Source organism: Centruroides vittatus, unplaced genomic scaffold (assembly GCF_030686945.1).
Source record: "Centruroides vittatus isolate TY-2023 unplaced genomic scaffold, ASM3068694v2 contig_1824, whole genome shotgun sequence".
Lineage (NCBI taxonomy): Eukaryota > Metazoa > Arthropoda > Arachnida > Scorpiones > Buthidae > Centruroides > Centruroides vittatus.
Genome location: NW_027121123.1, coordinates 3,027,532 through 3,044,357, shown reverse-complemented (window position 1 = coordinate 3,044,357; position 16,826 = coordinate 3,027,532). Strand labels below are relative to the sequence as shown.

At 33.6% G+C, this 16,826-nt stretch overlaps 1 protein-coding gene and 1 pseudogene across 1 annotated transcript in view; both read right to left on the bottom strand.

Moving 5' to 3' along the window:
- Positions 1–1,645, bottom strand: part of LOC136969913 (DNA excision repair protein ERCC-8-like) — a 28,801-nt gene extending 27,156 nt beyond the window's left edge. The window contains exon 1 of the mRNA XM_067264223.1: positions 1,499–1,645. The gene's annotated coding sequence lies outside the window, so the exon portion shown is untranslated. The remainder of the gene's footprint in view (positions 1–1,498) is intronic.
- A 6,558-nt stretch (positions 1,646–8,203) lies between these two features.
- On the bottom strand, positions 8,204–8,323 carry LOC136969918 (5S ribosomal RNA; annotated as a pseudogene).
- Between the last annotated feature and the right edge of the window lie 8,503 nt (positions 8,324–16,826).

The following is a 16,826-nucleotide window of genomic DNA, read 5'->3' as shown; positions in this document are numbered from 1 at the left end:
GCATTTTAAGCATTATGCTTCAGTTTTATTTAATGAAGTTATTTGTCATTGGTTTAAGAAAACATAGAAAAAGTTTCAAGAGGTTCTATAATTCTATAAGTTGAACTATATAATTCTATATTTTCTAAACTAATGATAAATCATTTGATTCAAAAAACTGCTTTGTTAAGATCACAAAAATTATCAAAATATTTTTAAAAAAATATATTTTATTTTATTATTTTATATTCAGTTCAAATGTACACAGAAAATAACTTAAACAAAGGCAAATGATGTTTTGTAATAAATAATTTTTGTGACTTGATATTCACGTTTCTTAATTAATACTGGTTAGCTAGCTGTATAATAAGATATCAATCCACTGCCATAGACAATCTGAATTGAAATAAATTCTAGATGCTGTAATTTAATTTATGTAAAATATAGTTGCAGTGTTGTTCCTATCCTTTCTGTGCCAGCTGATCCAATTTTTTACAGTTAAAAATATGGCAGATATGTGATTTTAATGTGCAGGTGGCTGCTCAACAAATCTGTAAATCCAAAGTAAGACTAAAATTACTTAATTTTTTGTCAGAAATGCCATTCCTTTTCTGATTCGATCATTTGTCTCGTGATTGAAATGATTTGTTATTTATTGAAAATATCAGTAGTAATAACGAAGAAAAATATTTACTAATCTTTGTATATAGCCTACTTCTTGATTACATTAAAGCTATAAGTAAAAAATTTCAAACTTTTTCCAAAATAAATGTAAAATGGGAAAATATGTTTTATGCAAAATATAGTCTTTGTCAGAATACATGTAACACTTACTAATTTTATTATTTATGTGTATCATGTCAATCGATAAATAATAGTGATGTTTATCATAAGCAACATATATAACCCTATTATTATATTAAAATATTAAATTATGCTTAGATGGTGACTAAAGCTAATTTATTAATAATTTCTCAGAAATAAAGCTGTCACAAAAGTTAAAGATGTGCAACAAAGACTTGCAAAAAACATGATCTTATTAAAGGTAATTTTATATTGATCAATTTAAGTGTGTGTATTAATATTAAACATAGATCTTTTAAGAAAAAAACACTGTTCAATGTAATATTTAACTCATAAACAATAATAAAAACAAGATAAGTATCTTAACTTTTTTATTTTTTGTGATTTGATAAGCATAAGACCTAGTTTATGAATTGCTATTTAATAGATTATTCATTTATAATAATTACAACACAGAACTAAAATATTATGAATGAAAAGTGAATAATTATTTAAAATTAATTTTTTTAAATAAAAATACCTAAAAATGTTTACCTGTAATTTAATATTTAATATCAATCGCAATCATAATTTGCGTTTGTTACAATGAATAAGAAAACAATAACAGAAACAAGTGAAATCGACATATTTACAACATTCCCATGCATAATTGTCACGTGTTTTACATATCAAACAAGAATTCAAAAAATTTAAATATATGGAAAATTTATTTTACCTTTGTAGATTATTCTTTGCACATATTCATCCTTGAGTGTATTTACAATTTAAAATAACTGTTTTTGAAAGTTCATAAGCAGGAAAAAGCTAAATATTTTCAAAATGTAAAACTGTTTTCAAAATATCAACAACAATGTCAACAGCATATTTGTCGAAAGCGCCACCTCATTTTTCGGTTTGATAATTTGATGATTATACATTTTTACACTTTTGAAGAAGTAACAATTTAAGTTTTATTAATATTAATTATTTATAATTACACTCATTTAATGTTGAAAATATAATTATTAATTGTTTATCTTTTTACTCTGTTTGCCTTATCGACATTAAGCCCGGTTCACAAAATGTCGCTTCTGACGTCAAACCTCCGATGAGGCAGGGGCGGACTGGCCATGTGGAAAATGTGGAAAATTCCACATGGGCCGTAAACAATTTGGGCCGTTTTTCTAAATATGTATGTACTGGTACATAATATACTGTTTTGTTCGATTTTATTTTCAAAAAAATTTCATTTATTTATTTTTTCATTAAGTAAGATAAATTTTAATTTTTAGGTGTAATATAGATATATGTGTAGGCCTTTCTCGTTTTACCCGGCCCTACCCGAGTCCGAAGTTAAATTAGTCCAGCCGACCCGAGTCCAACACTACATTGGCCCGACTCGGCCCAAATACAAAGCATCCTAGGAAAAAAATAATCAAAACAGACAAAATTAATCATTTGTTTACGTTGCTAGAAACTATTTACCACTCCTATTAATCTTAATGCTAATCTTTGAAAGCACGAGTTATTAGTTTTCCACCCAGCCACCAAAACGCTGATTGTAGTCATAATAGATTTAATGACCAATTATATCATTTCCTTTATTTAGGTAAGTAAAATATGTTATTCAATAATAATTTCTCTATATTCCAAACGATTTAATTAAAAATAATATATTTTTTAGATTCAGCAAACTAATTTTTAGTTTGCTATTCACTTACGATGGCGTTGATTGTAGTTGGGCAACATGCGGAGTCGCACAAAATATTAGAAAACAATATAACGCTATATAAAATAAAAATTTAAAATACTGACATCTAGTCGTTCGTTTGTAATCGTACTAAATACCAAGAGCCCGCTTCGTATATATATTCGATGCAACTAGAGTTGGCTCTTGGGTTGGTTCATTTTTGCGTCTTTAAGGAATGATAGAATTGCGTACAAATGCACATATACTTTCGAAGACTGTCCATACGCGCTTTGACCCCTTTTCAAGACTAAACGCAGCCTGAGGGAGTATATGCACATTCGTAAACAATTCTATCATCCTTTAATTAAAGACGCAAAAGTAAACCAACCCAAGGGCCAATCTTATTTGCAAGGACTATCTGGTAATTTAACCCGACTTCACTGCACATTTGATATAGAGCTGTAAAGTTTTACCAACGCTTTATATCGTTGCATTCACTTTTTTGGTTTTTTGCAAATTTATACTATTAATCTACTGTGGTTTATCCAAATTATAGAAAAAGATATGTTAAATATTTGAAATTTTACGGAAATAGAATTTTTAATGTAGAATTTCGAATTTTAAATATTCAAGTTCGAATTTCTGTTTAATATTAATGTTACTATTAATTTCCAAGATTGAAATTAAAAATGTTTGAACTAGAAAATTATTAATATTTAAAAAACAATTCAGTTTTAGAACTGGACAGTAATAAATAGAAAAATCACTCATGAGAACGTTTCAACTTCGCCAATGCTGGACTGACCTGTACGTCATACTTTACCTTTAACAATAGAGTCATCTATCTAACTGCTTTAAGGAAAAAATTTTTCAATTGAAATAACGCGACTTCCGGTTTGTATCGGAAGTTCGTACATACTTGGTACATAGTCGGGGTCTCCTGCTGCCCCTAAATTTCCGTATCTGATCTCGTCTTTCATCTATCTAACTCCGTTCTCGAGATAAGGAAAAGACAGGCGGAATTTTCTGATTCCAACTCAATAAGCGTCTAGTTTGCTTGTCCTATTATAATTACGTAGCTTAACAGTAAAGTAGAAGGTGTCAGTAAACTCAAACAGTAAACTTATCACAAAATTCCCCTAAAAACGGTATTGAACTTATAGAAAAAATAAACGGTATTGAACTTATGTCAATATTTGCTTTGTGCAATAATCATTTGTCGAACTTTTTTTTCCGATTTTACAATCAGTCTTAACAGAAAACAGAGTCTAACGCATAGTTTAACACATCTAGAATGAAGTTTCTAATTCGTCATAAATGCAAAAATAAATCGTTCTCAAGAGGGATGTTTAGTCACTTAATAGATGTCTTGATCTTTCGTATATTTCAGAACGTAACTCGTGCCGTAGTCCTTATCATGTATAAGCTTTAATCCGTAATATTCAAACACCTCAATTTAACAAAGGTCCGATCTTATTAATAGACTATATAGAGAACCATTCAAGTAAATCACAATATGATAGATAAAAGGAGGTTACTAGACTTGAAGTCTATTTTTTTTTTTTTTTTTTTTATTCGAAGGATCATCATAAAATCGAAATTTTTATTCGTCTTTATATAGACGCGAAACACGAGAATATTACATTTTCGAATAAATATTACTGTTAACATGAATGTATATGCAAGGAATGATTTGCGATAATCCGTCTCTTCAGCCACAGAGAGGCGGAAAAATCACGAAATTCGGTCAAAAATCCAAACGTTTTACATTAAATTTCGAGGCGATCAAACAATAAAACTCTGACGATTTGTTGCGAGCAGGTTGTTTATTGATGAGAGCGGCCGAATTTTCAGTGAGCGAGATTTAAAGTAATTGATTTCAAGCGTTTTTCTGAGTTTTGCATCATTTGCAGTTATTGTATTGGTAAGTTCAGACTACGAACTTTTTAAATTTAAATATTTTTGAACATTGTTAAGCCGAATATCACAATTATTGGCTATGATTTTCCGACAAAGATCCACTTAGATAACAATTGATCGGTTTCGTCACGGAGACGACGACTGGATCTTTTCACTTATATTAGGAGATACTTTTCACTTTCTTTATTGTTAATATTCGTTTAGTCCAGATTTAATCGAATTGTTAGAGTTCTTAAAACAAAATAGAAATAAATAAATACATTAAATGGTTAATTTTCGCTATGGTTTATATACACATTATATCTCATATGAAATTCACACCGCTATACTCTAAACTTTAAAGCGCCTTCCAGCTGCTTAACTAAATTACAAAGGTAGACAAAATTGGGGTTTCTATACTTGAAGTTTATTGTTTTTCCGGTTGTAAGGGACATGATAAGATCGAAATTTCTATTCATCTTTATACGAGAATATTAGGTTTTTGCGTACATATTGACGTTAACATCAATGTACGAGTATATGCAGGGAAAATCACGCAATTTGGCCAAACTCTTAATATTAACTTTTGTGGCAACGCAACAATAAAACTCTGTGTACTTACAAATTGTCAGAGTTTTATTGTTGCGAGCGGTCGTTGATTGTTAATGCGAACGGTTGGATTTTTAGTTCGTGCAGTCAAAATTTTCTCGTTTCGAGTGTTTTTCTCAGTTTTGTTTCGTTTGCGTCGATTTTATCGGTAAGTACAGACTACGATGTTTCTAATTTTACGTATTTTTTGAACATTGTTAAGCCGAATATCACAATTAGTGCCAATGATTTTCCGACGAATCTCTATTTCCATAACAATTGATCGGTCTTGACAGAGACGACGGACGGGGTCTTTCCACTCATTTTCACTCTTCGTTAAGCCCAAATCCAATGGAATCTAAATTAATAAATACATTACATTGGTATTAGCGCGCTATAGTTTGTATACGCATCATATCCCATATGATATTTGCGCTGTTATAGTGTGAACTTTAATTAAACAGGATAATTCGAGATTATTCGTCTAAATTTTCACAAATGTTTTGTGTTATGGCAATAGACAGAACTGTACAATTTGTAGAAACTGATTTCTATAGCGAACATTAAAAATCGTTTGAAAGTTAAAATTACTATATTTAACAGAGATTTTATTATAATATTCATTTGTGACTTTTCGTTATAATTAAGACGATATTTTTAAAATTATTTTTTTCATTAGAAATCTTACAATTTACATAAAATTAAATTTTCATAATAGTCGTTTCTTTCTTTTGCAGAATGGAAAATTTCAAGCAATTAAAGAAGTGGCGCACCTCTGCAGATGGTGAGGGGGAGGAAGGCTCTTCGTCGTCTTCCGTTCCGTTTCCGGTGATTCGGGTGCTCCCGAAAGATGTCGAGGAGAGCGGAGAGTGCGTCAAACGGGTGGTCGTCATTACTCCCGACGATAGCGCCTCGACTGTGGTCGACTACCTGGGACTGCGATACCCGGAAGTTGCAGAATGGACGGTGGAGTGTCGAGGGGAGTCCAAAGTGGTCGTGGAAACATCCGTCGAGCAGAAGAAACCTTGGTGGAAAAGGCTCTTCTTCTGCTGCATAAAGTGAATCTTCTCTCTTCCGAGATCACTTCCACCCACGTTCCACTTTTCACCGGATATGACTCTGCCACCCGAATATGACTTTGTCACCCGGAAATGACGTTTCACCCGGCTACGACTTAATTTACTGGACTTGGCATTTCATCCCCGATTGGGTTTCTTCGTTTTCAATTGACGGACAGAATTTCTGCACTGGTTGTACAACTTACTTCGATTAGATTAAAGTCTGATGATCTGCAAAGTGACATCCAAAACATAAAGCAATGTTTTTACCAGCTCAAAGACTCTGTTAATTGTCTATAAATGGACAAGGCAACTTATATTGTACGGACATTCACACTGTATTTAAACCGGTGTTCGACTGTCATTGTAGTCCGAACCAGAATTATAATTACTTCAACAATTCAATTTGTAAATCGAATTGTCTGAAGTGTATATAAACTTTCATATTTAATAAATTTTAATATGAAATTTAATTTTAAAGATTGGCTATTTATCAAAATAAATATTAAAATTGCACACTTTTAGATTCATTAAAACGTTTCTACTTTTATCAATATTTATTTCCATCCCTGTCATCGTTTAGGTTTTCAATAACGTGACTATTTTTAATATAGAAACGGGCGATAAAGCAATTAAAACGAGTACCATAGTTTTGCAATGAATTGGAAAATATCGGGAATTCACCAACAAAACTGCGCTCCCGCTTTTACAACGCCAAATTAGTGAATTCCGAAGCAAAAAGGCCGTTCTGCAGTATTGCAGTCACACAGCGCCAAGTGGAAAATTCACTGATACACGAATCAAAATTGCCGATCTCTCCCTCTATTAAACGTCTGTAGTAAATGTAAATATCTCGTTCGAAAGATACTTGTTTTCTTAGGTAGCGTGCAAAATTTCGGGTTTTTCTGTAAAGGGATTGCCGAAATATAACCAGTTGAAAAGTGCAAAGATCTCCATAAAAGCTGTAACTTTTCTCTTTCTTATTCATTTGGCGGTGCAGATGCTCCTAGAGAAAGAACACCGCTGGCTCTAGAGAGGTCATATTTTAAACTTAAGCCTTTCTCGTTATCAGTGAGGTGCTGGCGAAACTTGCGGGTGGATAAATCAAACTTGGCGGGGTCCTATCCCTTGCTTTTATCGCTTCTTAAAATAAAATTAATCCGAACGAATGTTGTTGTTCAGAATAACAAAAGCTCAAATTTATGCAAATTAAACTTTTTTGTAGCGATTACACTAACAACATATTATGGGTGGCCGTCGTGACGCCCAGCGCGCTCGGAATTGTTGGTCGTAGCTGCCTCGGGTTTGAAACTACAAGGGATTTCGGAAGTTCGTAGCTTAGCAAAACCTTATAAAGTAAATCGTAAACGTTTGTAAATTAAACGGTTTCCATAAGCGCTGTAAAGTTATGCCCGATTTTAAATTAAGTTTAGGCTACTATCCTTTACAAAAGTTATAATTTTGTGTAACTTATAGATACCATTTAAACATTGTAAATAAAAAAGAGTTTATTAAAAGATTGCGGCCTGAAATTTACTGCAAACCAAAATTTTCGCCATGGCAGTATTACCGTCGCTCTCCCTCCTATATGCTTAGTATTCAGCAACTATATACAAATTCTATTTAATTCTAAACCCACATTATTATTTCACATTTAATGACTTGCGTATTTTTAGTAAATAAAAAAAATATATATGTGGGGTTTAGACGAGTAACATTCCTAAACCGTTAAGATTTACGAGGGTTGCGGGGGAGACGAGAACGACAAAGGGAAGAAGTGGGAAAGACGACAGTTGGTGACGGCGCGAAAGGAAGAAAGAACGAATGACGTTACGATGAAAGGACAAAAGACGTTACGAAGAAGATTATCGTTCTATCAAGACTGTTGTCAATTCTGGTTCTCTCTATTTTTATCTCAATCACTATTCCCTCATATATAATAGGCTATTGTTTGATTTTGATGATAGCCGAAGTATGTTCTTTTACACGTAATAAACGCATTTAAACGCGTTTATTACGTGTAAAAGAACATTTTTTTAATTGATACTTACCGAGAAGTTTTAAAACAATGTACAGGAAGCTAAAGATTACAGAAAAGAAATGTTTGCTTGACATAATGTATTAAAGAAAAATTACTGCGCCAAGTGATAAATTTTATTAGACGAAAGAAAAAGAGATAGGTCGAAGAATGAAAGTAAAAGAATAGTGACAGCAGCACCCGTCGTCTCCCAGGTCGTCTCCTCCCCCAGTACTGAGCGGGCCCAACGCTCCTTGACTTCGGTGATCGGACGAGAACCGGTATTTTCAGCGTGGTATGGCCGCTGCCCGAGACAAGTCGCCTGCACAGCATCACTTATGCATATTCGTACCCAATTCGCGCTTCGAATATCGCTTTTTGTCCTTCTTACCATCACATTCCACTTTAAACCAGGTTTTCTTAAAGCGTTCGATATTACATCGACAGGATCGATGGGGGGAAAAGTTCATTAAAAATTGACAATATCAGTCAATTTTACTAACTTAATAAGATTTATTAAAGGTGTAATATTATAAATAATAAACAATCTAAAAATTCCACTAGCAATTCTTTTATTCGTCACAACGTCGGAATGTTAACTTTTTCATTTATTTAATTTAAAATCTCCAAACCAAATCAGTAGTGGCTTGGCACTTTGAGGTTCCCACGTGGTTTTGTACAATAAAGGCTCGATGACATATATCTGATATGTTACATTCGCATCAATTCCAGTATACCTATGTTAATTTATCAATATATGAATAAATATTTGTGATTTACCCGTATTTTTTTTTCTTTTTATGTACGGCCCGTTTCACTTCGAAAGTTTTAAATGTGGCCTTTAGAAAAAGGTTGCCCATCTCTGGTATAATGCAAAAACAGTAAGAGTCGCGCTCTGAATTCTCTCTCATAACGGTTTAAATTGCTATAAACTGCTGACTACAATTATTTTATTTATTTGATTAAGTAGAAAATTTTTTTGATAATTATTTTCTTTATACTACAAATTATTTAATTAAAAATAGTCTTTTATAGGTTCGGACAACTAGGATTTTACAAATTTGATAATAAATTTAAAAAAAATTATTTTTTCTTTTCAGGTTAGTAAAAAGTAGGTTATAGGTTATAACATCACAAAATATAATTGGTATATAAATGGTTTGGTTCGATCCCTTATAATTTTTAATTTGCAGAATGGAACTACAGCGTGAGGAAAAAAAATGCGAAGGGAGGTCAAGAAAAGTTGAGACTAAAAAGAAAACCTGATTTGGAGTTAGTAGCTGGACAGTGCTACAGTATACAACGAATGTTTAATAAAACTTAAAATGCCAGTCTGAAAATATGTCTAACAAAGACGATGTGAATCAGTGAGGAAATATAAAGATATTGGTATTCAAGAAAATGAAAATAACATATCTGCAACTTCAACCGATGTAGATAATGTCGATAATGCTCAAACTAATCAAAACAAATTTGAGAAAGAGAAAAATAAAGAAATTTTGCAAGCAATGGAAGTCAAGTATCATCTTCAAGTTTCTTCAAGTATCATCCGAAACAACCTACCAAAAAACCACCGTTTAATACTAAAATTTATAATAGAAAAATAGATTGTCAAAATCGTAAATATTTAACATTTTGTGCAAAAAAAATAACAAGTCGTACTGTTCGATCTGCATAGCATACGGACGACAATATTTTAATCAAAGGTTTTAGTAATTGGCATTACGTTCATCAATATGTCGAAAGGCGTGAGAAAAACAAATTTCGTGACGAAAATGCTCTTCGCCATTTCATGCGCACGAAAAACTGTTCAAGCATTACTATACAATTGAAATCCATACGAAATGAAAAAAAATACTTTTTAATTGTAATGTTGTAAAACGAATAATTGATATTATTAAATTGATTGGCAAAAGAGGGTTAAGTTATAGAAGCAAACAAAATGAAGGTTTTTATACATTGGACGATGACAATGTAGATCACGGAACTTTTTAGAAATATTACTTTTGAGCAAATATGACGATATTTTGAAGAAGCATTTGGATAATTGCATTATGGAGAGTAAAAAAATTCACCAGTTAAATTTAGATAAGAGAATACAAGGACGTGGCAACTCAGTTACATTTTTTATCAAAAACTACTGTAAACTACATACTTACGGCAATATCGAAACTAACTAAAAACAAAATTTTGAAAGAAATAAATGATGCTGGAATGTATAGTATTCAGATTGACACCATACGAGATATAAGTGTTCAAGATCAATGCTCAATTATAGTGAGATACGTAAATAAATACATAAATGAGAGACTTTTAGCCATCGTTAGTATGGAATCATCAACAGGTGAAGCTTTTTACAATATTATAAAAGAAATACAGTACTAGGAAAAAATAATTTGGATATTACCAAATGTATCGGAAATTCTACTGATGGTGCTATTAATATGCAGGGGTTTTCATAGTAATATCGTGGGTTTTCTGTTCACACGCTAGAAGCTATCCCGGAGGAGCATGTTCCTATATGGTGCTACGCTCATGTTTTTCAATTTAGTTATTTCTGACATTACATCATAGATTTCATCAAAGCTCATCGTATGATTATGAATGCAATCAATTTATTAAAGGATATATCGCGAAAATTTAAAACGTTAACAAATATCCGATGGAACAGTTAAACTCTCGCCTTTCGTAAATAAAAACCGACGCAAAACTTAACGAGTATCCGCCCGACAGTCTCGCGAAGACTATAAAAAATTATACAGGGCCGGATTTACGTAAGGACATTTGGGGCCGGTGCCCAGGGCCCCCACAAAACTATGTTTAAACATAATTTTTTTTCCTATTACTGCGACAGCCTAGTGTGGCCTAATCATCAGGGCCACAGGCAAAGAAAACCAAACCCTTGAAAACACCTATGAAACATCGGAAAATTTCGGGAAAAAAATTTTACATAGGCATTTTTCAATTAAATTAAAATAATTAGTTTTACACAATAAAATATATGTATGTTTACAATAACCTTATTTTTAAATGAAATTTACAACTTCCTAGTTGAAATCTAGTTGAAAGTACAGTATTTTGTGTAAATTTTCTAAATCATCAAATTTGCCTACTCTTAAAAGGGGCCACCCGAATTTGTGCTCAGAGCCCCTGGATTGGTAAGCCGGCTCTGGTCAGAAAGGTAAACAAAAAGCTGAAATTACAAGGGAAAGTTTCAATCTCTAAAGCTCTAAAAAGTTTCGAATTGTGACCTGGAGACAAGGGAAGACCAATCGGTATTCACTGTTTTATGTCGCTTCTTTTTCTGTATGTTCTGTACGTTGTCCGAATATAAAACTCTTTCGCGAAAGTGTTTGTTAACCAATCACCCACTGTACTGTACTTATATGTATGATGGAAACACTATATATTGTATATATTGTATTTCAGATGTTTGAAAGGCTTTATTTTAAATTAAACATTTCCCTTGTTGTTGGAATTTTAACACTTAATTTCATTAACTTTCTTCATTGAAAAATAAACCATCAACGAGTTGGTCAATTTCTCGTCTATATTAAAAACTTTGGTGGCGCCATCTATTATCATATTTTATTAAAATATTTGTTATATTTTTAAATATTATAAAATGGCATAAAGCTTAATTTTGGGGATATAGACGAGTTTTATATATTAAAAAAAAAAAAGTTGTAAATGCTAATAACAAGTAAAATCGTCACTAAGTCTGACCGTACCTGAGATTCACACGATCCCATTATCTTTCCACCCCTCGACCTTTAACCGCCAAAATTTAATATCATCGATTACCCTAATAATCAAACCACCTGCAAAATTTCAGAAATTTTGTTCACCCGCATTGAAGCTTAAGCACTTTTTGTCGAAAATTTCTGAAATTTGTGAATTAAGACATTACCTGGGGTACAAAGGGCGACAAATTCCTCTGGATTTTCAAAAATACAGATAACGTTACTTTAGAATAAATGAATCATTCGACATTTCTATAATTTTATTTACAGTATTGAAAAAAATAAGCATTATTTTAACTTTAAAAACTGAAAGTAATCCTGTTTCTAATGTATATTATTTTAACAAAATGATCTTTTCTGAAATATTTCGAACCGATTAATGTTTTTACGTAACACGTGACGTAAATATATGACGGGATCGTAATACGTCACGCGTTCTAAACAATACATTCTAACAATACGTAACGAATTGTTAGAATATATTGTTGGCTTTTTCTATTGTAGGTGCTTATTGTTAGGCGTAAATTTGTTCGAAAGTTCTGCGTTTCTTTGATATTTCGCGAAAAAATTGCGATTAAATAAACTTCAGTAATGTAAGGGAGGCAGAAAGGGCTGTTTGTCTCGCCTTTCTTTTAGGTCCGCCCGAGTAAAGAGATGGAATCTCCCGTCGGCCTATTTACTCGAGTAACTTTTTACTCAAACTAACTAACTCTTTGTGTCCTGCATCTTTAAGGCCCGCTCGGACGAAGACAGGAGATGCCGACGAAAGGCGGAGAAGGATCCCTGTGTCCCGCTCTGACGAAGAGAGGTAATTTGACCGGAGAAGGAGAAGGATCCCTCTGTCCCACATCTTTAAGGCCCGCTTGGACGAAGACAGGAGATGCCGACGAAAGGCGGAGAAGGGTTTTTGTCTCCCACATCTTTGAGGCTTGGGGTGAAGACAAAAGACGGTGAGGCTTAGAAGGCTCTGTGTTTCGTTTTTTTTAAGCCCGCTCGAGTGAACAGGCCGATCGGAGATGGAGGGGGCTTTCTGTGTCCCCCTTTATTAAATCCCACTCAGTGCGATTATTTTTTATTATTATTATTTTTTTTTTGTTTTTAGTTAATGAATTTCGATATGAGATTGAACTAACTTTTGTGGCCCAAACGTGCATTTTATTACGACCAGGTGTATATATAGATTTCTGTCTTTCTTTATTACTAGTTGTTGTAATATTGCACCCCTCAGTTTAGATACTAATAATACGGCGAGTTTCGAATAGCTGAATTTGGAGTATTCAGAGGTAATTATAAATATTTTCATCGTGCGAGTTAGGAAGAACTCGATTCGACAAGTGATGTTGGTCACTTGTGGAGTAGGATTCTTTCCAACTCTTGGTGGAACTCTAAAGCAGCCACCTCCACGTGGTGATTTCTGGGTTGTCGTTCGTCTGGTAATGACGAACGGCAGGCGAAGAGCTGCTTGTTTCATTTTTATCCATTCGCCGCTGCTGCATTTCTTATGCCGTTTGACGTTGAAAACCCAAAGTTTATTGGTGTTTCGTTGAAAAAGTCGAGTACAAAATCAAATTTAAATTTATTATAAACTGCTGATAAGTAATTTATGACTGTCCCTCCTGTGATTTATTAATTCGAAAACTGAAATATTTTGTTAAATACATTCTGTTATATTAACTCCGGCTTTCTTGACGGGGGCGGTAATGACCCTTTCGGGGTCAATGAAAATTTGCGGAGATAGCTTAGGCCAGTGTTTCTCAACGGGGGCGATATCGCCTCCGTGTGGGCGTTTTTCCATGTTGGGGGAGCGATTAGTAACAATTTATATTTTGGGGGGCAAAAAACCATTTTTTGGGCTATAGAGTAAAACATTATATTAAGAATAATTAGATATTTTATTCGTTATATCGTACAATAATTAAACAAATAACATTATACTAGTCACTAGTTTATTAAATGCAGTACGAATTTGGCGTTAGCCTTGGCCCTCGGTATCGGAATTTTGAAGTGAAGGGGGCGATACTACGTAACGGTTTTATTGAAGGGGGCGATACTAAGTTGAAGGGGGTTCGTTAGAGGTTGAGAAACACTGGCTTAGACTTTGCAAATATTTAAAATTTAACACATTTTTCTTGCTCTTAAATAAATGTCTTTTAATAATTATATGTAAGATGTTATATTATATATAATATAATATTGTATAATATATATAGTATATAATTGAATGGGTGGACAGAAAAAAATACTTTTTTAAAAGAGGACAATACAAACCCTTGTATTATTAGGTAGTGAATAGATTAGGAACCTTTGTATTAATTGGTTTAATTTTTCATTTTTATTGGTTTGTAGGCAACTTGAACCAATCTTTCAACTTACTTTGTCGGCTTCTTGTGTACATAACACGGTAAAATATTGGAATCGTATCAACTTTGACCTTCCGAGATTTTTGCCAATTTCGACTATTTCAACCCATAAAAGCCGAAAGAAATTCTTGCAATCAGGGGTGTCAATTCTTTAAAAGTTGAAGAATGGAATTTTGTGAAAGCAGGACCCCCACTCAATGATGAGTTGCTTAGAGTTAGAAAAATTTTGATACTTTGGATTATGGAAGAGTTCGATTGGTCAACATCCAAGGAAAAAATTTGTTTTCATGCAGAGAGCAAGTGCCTTGGCTTGCCTTGCATTAAATTATAAATAATTTTTTCAATATTCTGAGGTATGGAATTCCATACCAGCAAAAATGTGAGGTATGGAATACTCCATACCTTCCATAGTGGAAACGACACTCCTGCTTACAATGAGTTGCGTGTGTTATGCAATGTTATTTTAAAAATAACGTTCGTGTCTAGTGCCATCTTTTATGAGATTTTATTGTGAAAACAATGTTTTTATATTATTAATTATTATAAGATGACAAAATCCTTAATTTAAGGGTAGTGATTGGTTTTATAAAAATAATCATAAATGCTAATAACGAGTAATCTTCGTTAAGTCAGATCTCTCTCGAGATCGCCCACTATTTTCCCACCTCCTCCATCTTTATCATCACCAATGTCCCTCATAATCAAGTTACCGTGCCAAATTTCGTGGTATCGTCTTTAATTTATCCTGGGATATTAAATGAAATAGACGCCAACATCTGCACTCGCATGCCACATGCATCCGCAGATATCTTTCCCGTTAATAGCATTTTCAGTTTATTTCTTTTATTGATATAAAATTTATCTTTACTTTCAAAATTAAGGTTATCGCAATTACAAAAGTATAAAACAACATTTAAAAAGCTAGGAAGAAAGGATCACTACGTAGCAGTGGCGTAGCGCCGCCTCGGGGCTACGCACTCGGGGCTACGCGATCGGGGGCCGCCCGGGGCGGAAGAAAATTTCGCCGCCCCCTTATTTAGGTATCTCAATTTAAAAGACTAAAATATACAGTAATTCTAAAGAACTTTTCAGCAAGAACAATCATCATTATTATGTATTGTACAGGTTCAAATTTTTACAAGATATTATTATTATTTATTGTGAAATTTTGCCGCCCCCACTACGCTACGCCACTGCTGCGTAGCAATGTTTTTCAACCTATTTGGTCATATGACACTTATAAAATACGGAAGCATTCAAAACACACTTTGTTGGAAAAATTAAAGGCTTACCTATATTATTTCATAATATACATTTGCTATAATACAATTTTAATGACTACGTGAACGTTTATTTGAGAACAATCTTCCATTTATACTTATACAATACTTATACTATGTATACAACACGATTTTTTGTCTTTGAACACGAGTCTTTGATCTTCTGAACTAAGAATTTGAAAAGCATGATTCTACTTCAAGACTATATAAATACAGCTGTGTACTGAAATCCTGTCGACTGCGCCATTTTGTAATATTACAAATTTTAAAAATATGGCTAAACTTGGACTAAAAAGAAAGGTGATCATAAGCACAGATGAATTTAACGTGCGTTCCATATATGTCCAGTCTGAAAGGTGGGGGGACCTCACTTTCCTCTCTCCCCTGACCAAGCGATTTCTCCCCCTTCGTGGCCATCTCAGTTCTCCGAATTCTCCACAACCACAGATGTGGAGTTAAGGGGGAGGGGTGCTAATGAGTAACAGATTTTAAACTCAGCTTAGAATAGATAAATTATTACAATTAGTTTGGTTACGTCAACTCGACACTTAGGCGATTTGCCGAGGGGATGCCTCTCGGGAGGAGTTTTTGAAAAATTGGCCCTATTTAGGTGTTGTTAAATTAACGAAAACCTGGAAAACTGCACGTAAGAAAGTAAATAGACGTACTATAACCAGTAGCGTAGCGTAGTGGGGGCGGCAGGGGCGGCCCGCCCCGGGCGGCACTTATAGGGGCCGGCAAAATTTCACAATAAATAATAATATCTTGTAAAAATACCTAAATAAGGGGGCGGCGAAATTTTTCTCCGCCCCGGGCGGCTGACACCCACGCTACGCCACAGACTATACCATTAGCAAGACCTAACAGACCGAAAGTCTTAAAATATATAAAGTTTTTGGAAAACGGAATATGGATTATGGGAAACTACAGTATTATTACAACAATCGATTGTTTGTTTATTAAGTTACGGCAACGCAACACTTGCGCGATCTGCCTATAGGGATGCCTTCCGGGAGATCTTTTATAGGTAAGTGGCCCCTATTTAGGCGTTACAGACGTGGAGAACCCAGAAAAATCCACGTGGCCAGCTCGTCCTGGCAAGGCGCGAACCCACGATCGAACTCCAGTGTTCAGGAAACGGAACCGCTTGGCCTATGGTGGGCCTACAACTATTGAAACAATTAATTTTAAAAGCGATTATATACATATTTTCTTTCATTACGTAACAACTAATTGAAACCTTAAGAAACGACTAAAGTAATTTTACATTTGTTTACATTCTGTCTACAAAAGCATAGCAGGAATGTGATGCTACGTTGGTCACATCTTTTTTTGTATAAACTTTTTCAATTATTTACTTTGTCAAATTTTTTGCCATTAGATGGCGCTACACGTGAATTCAGCAAATCGAATATAGACAGGTATTAAT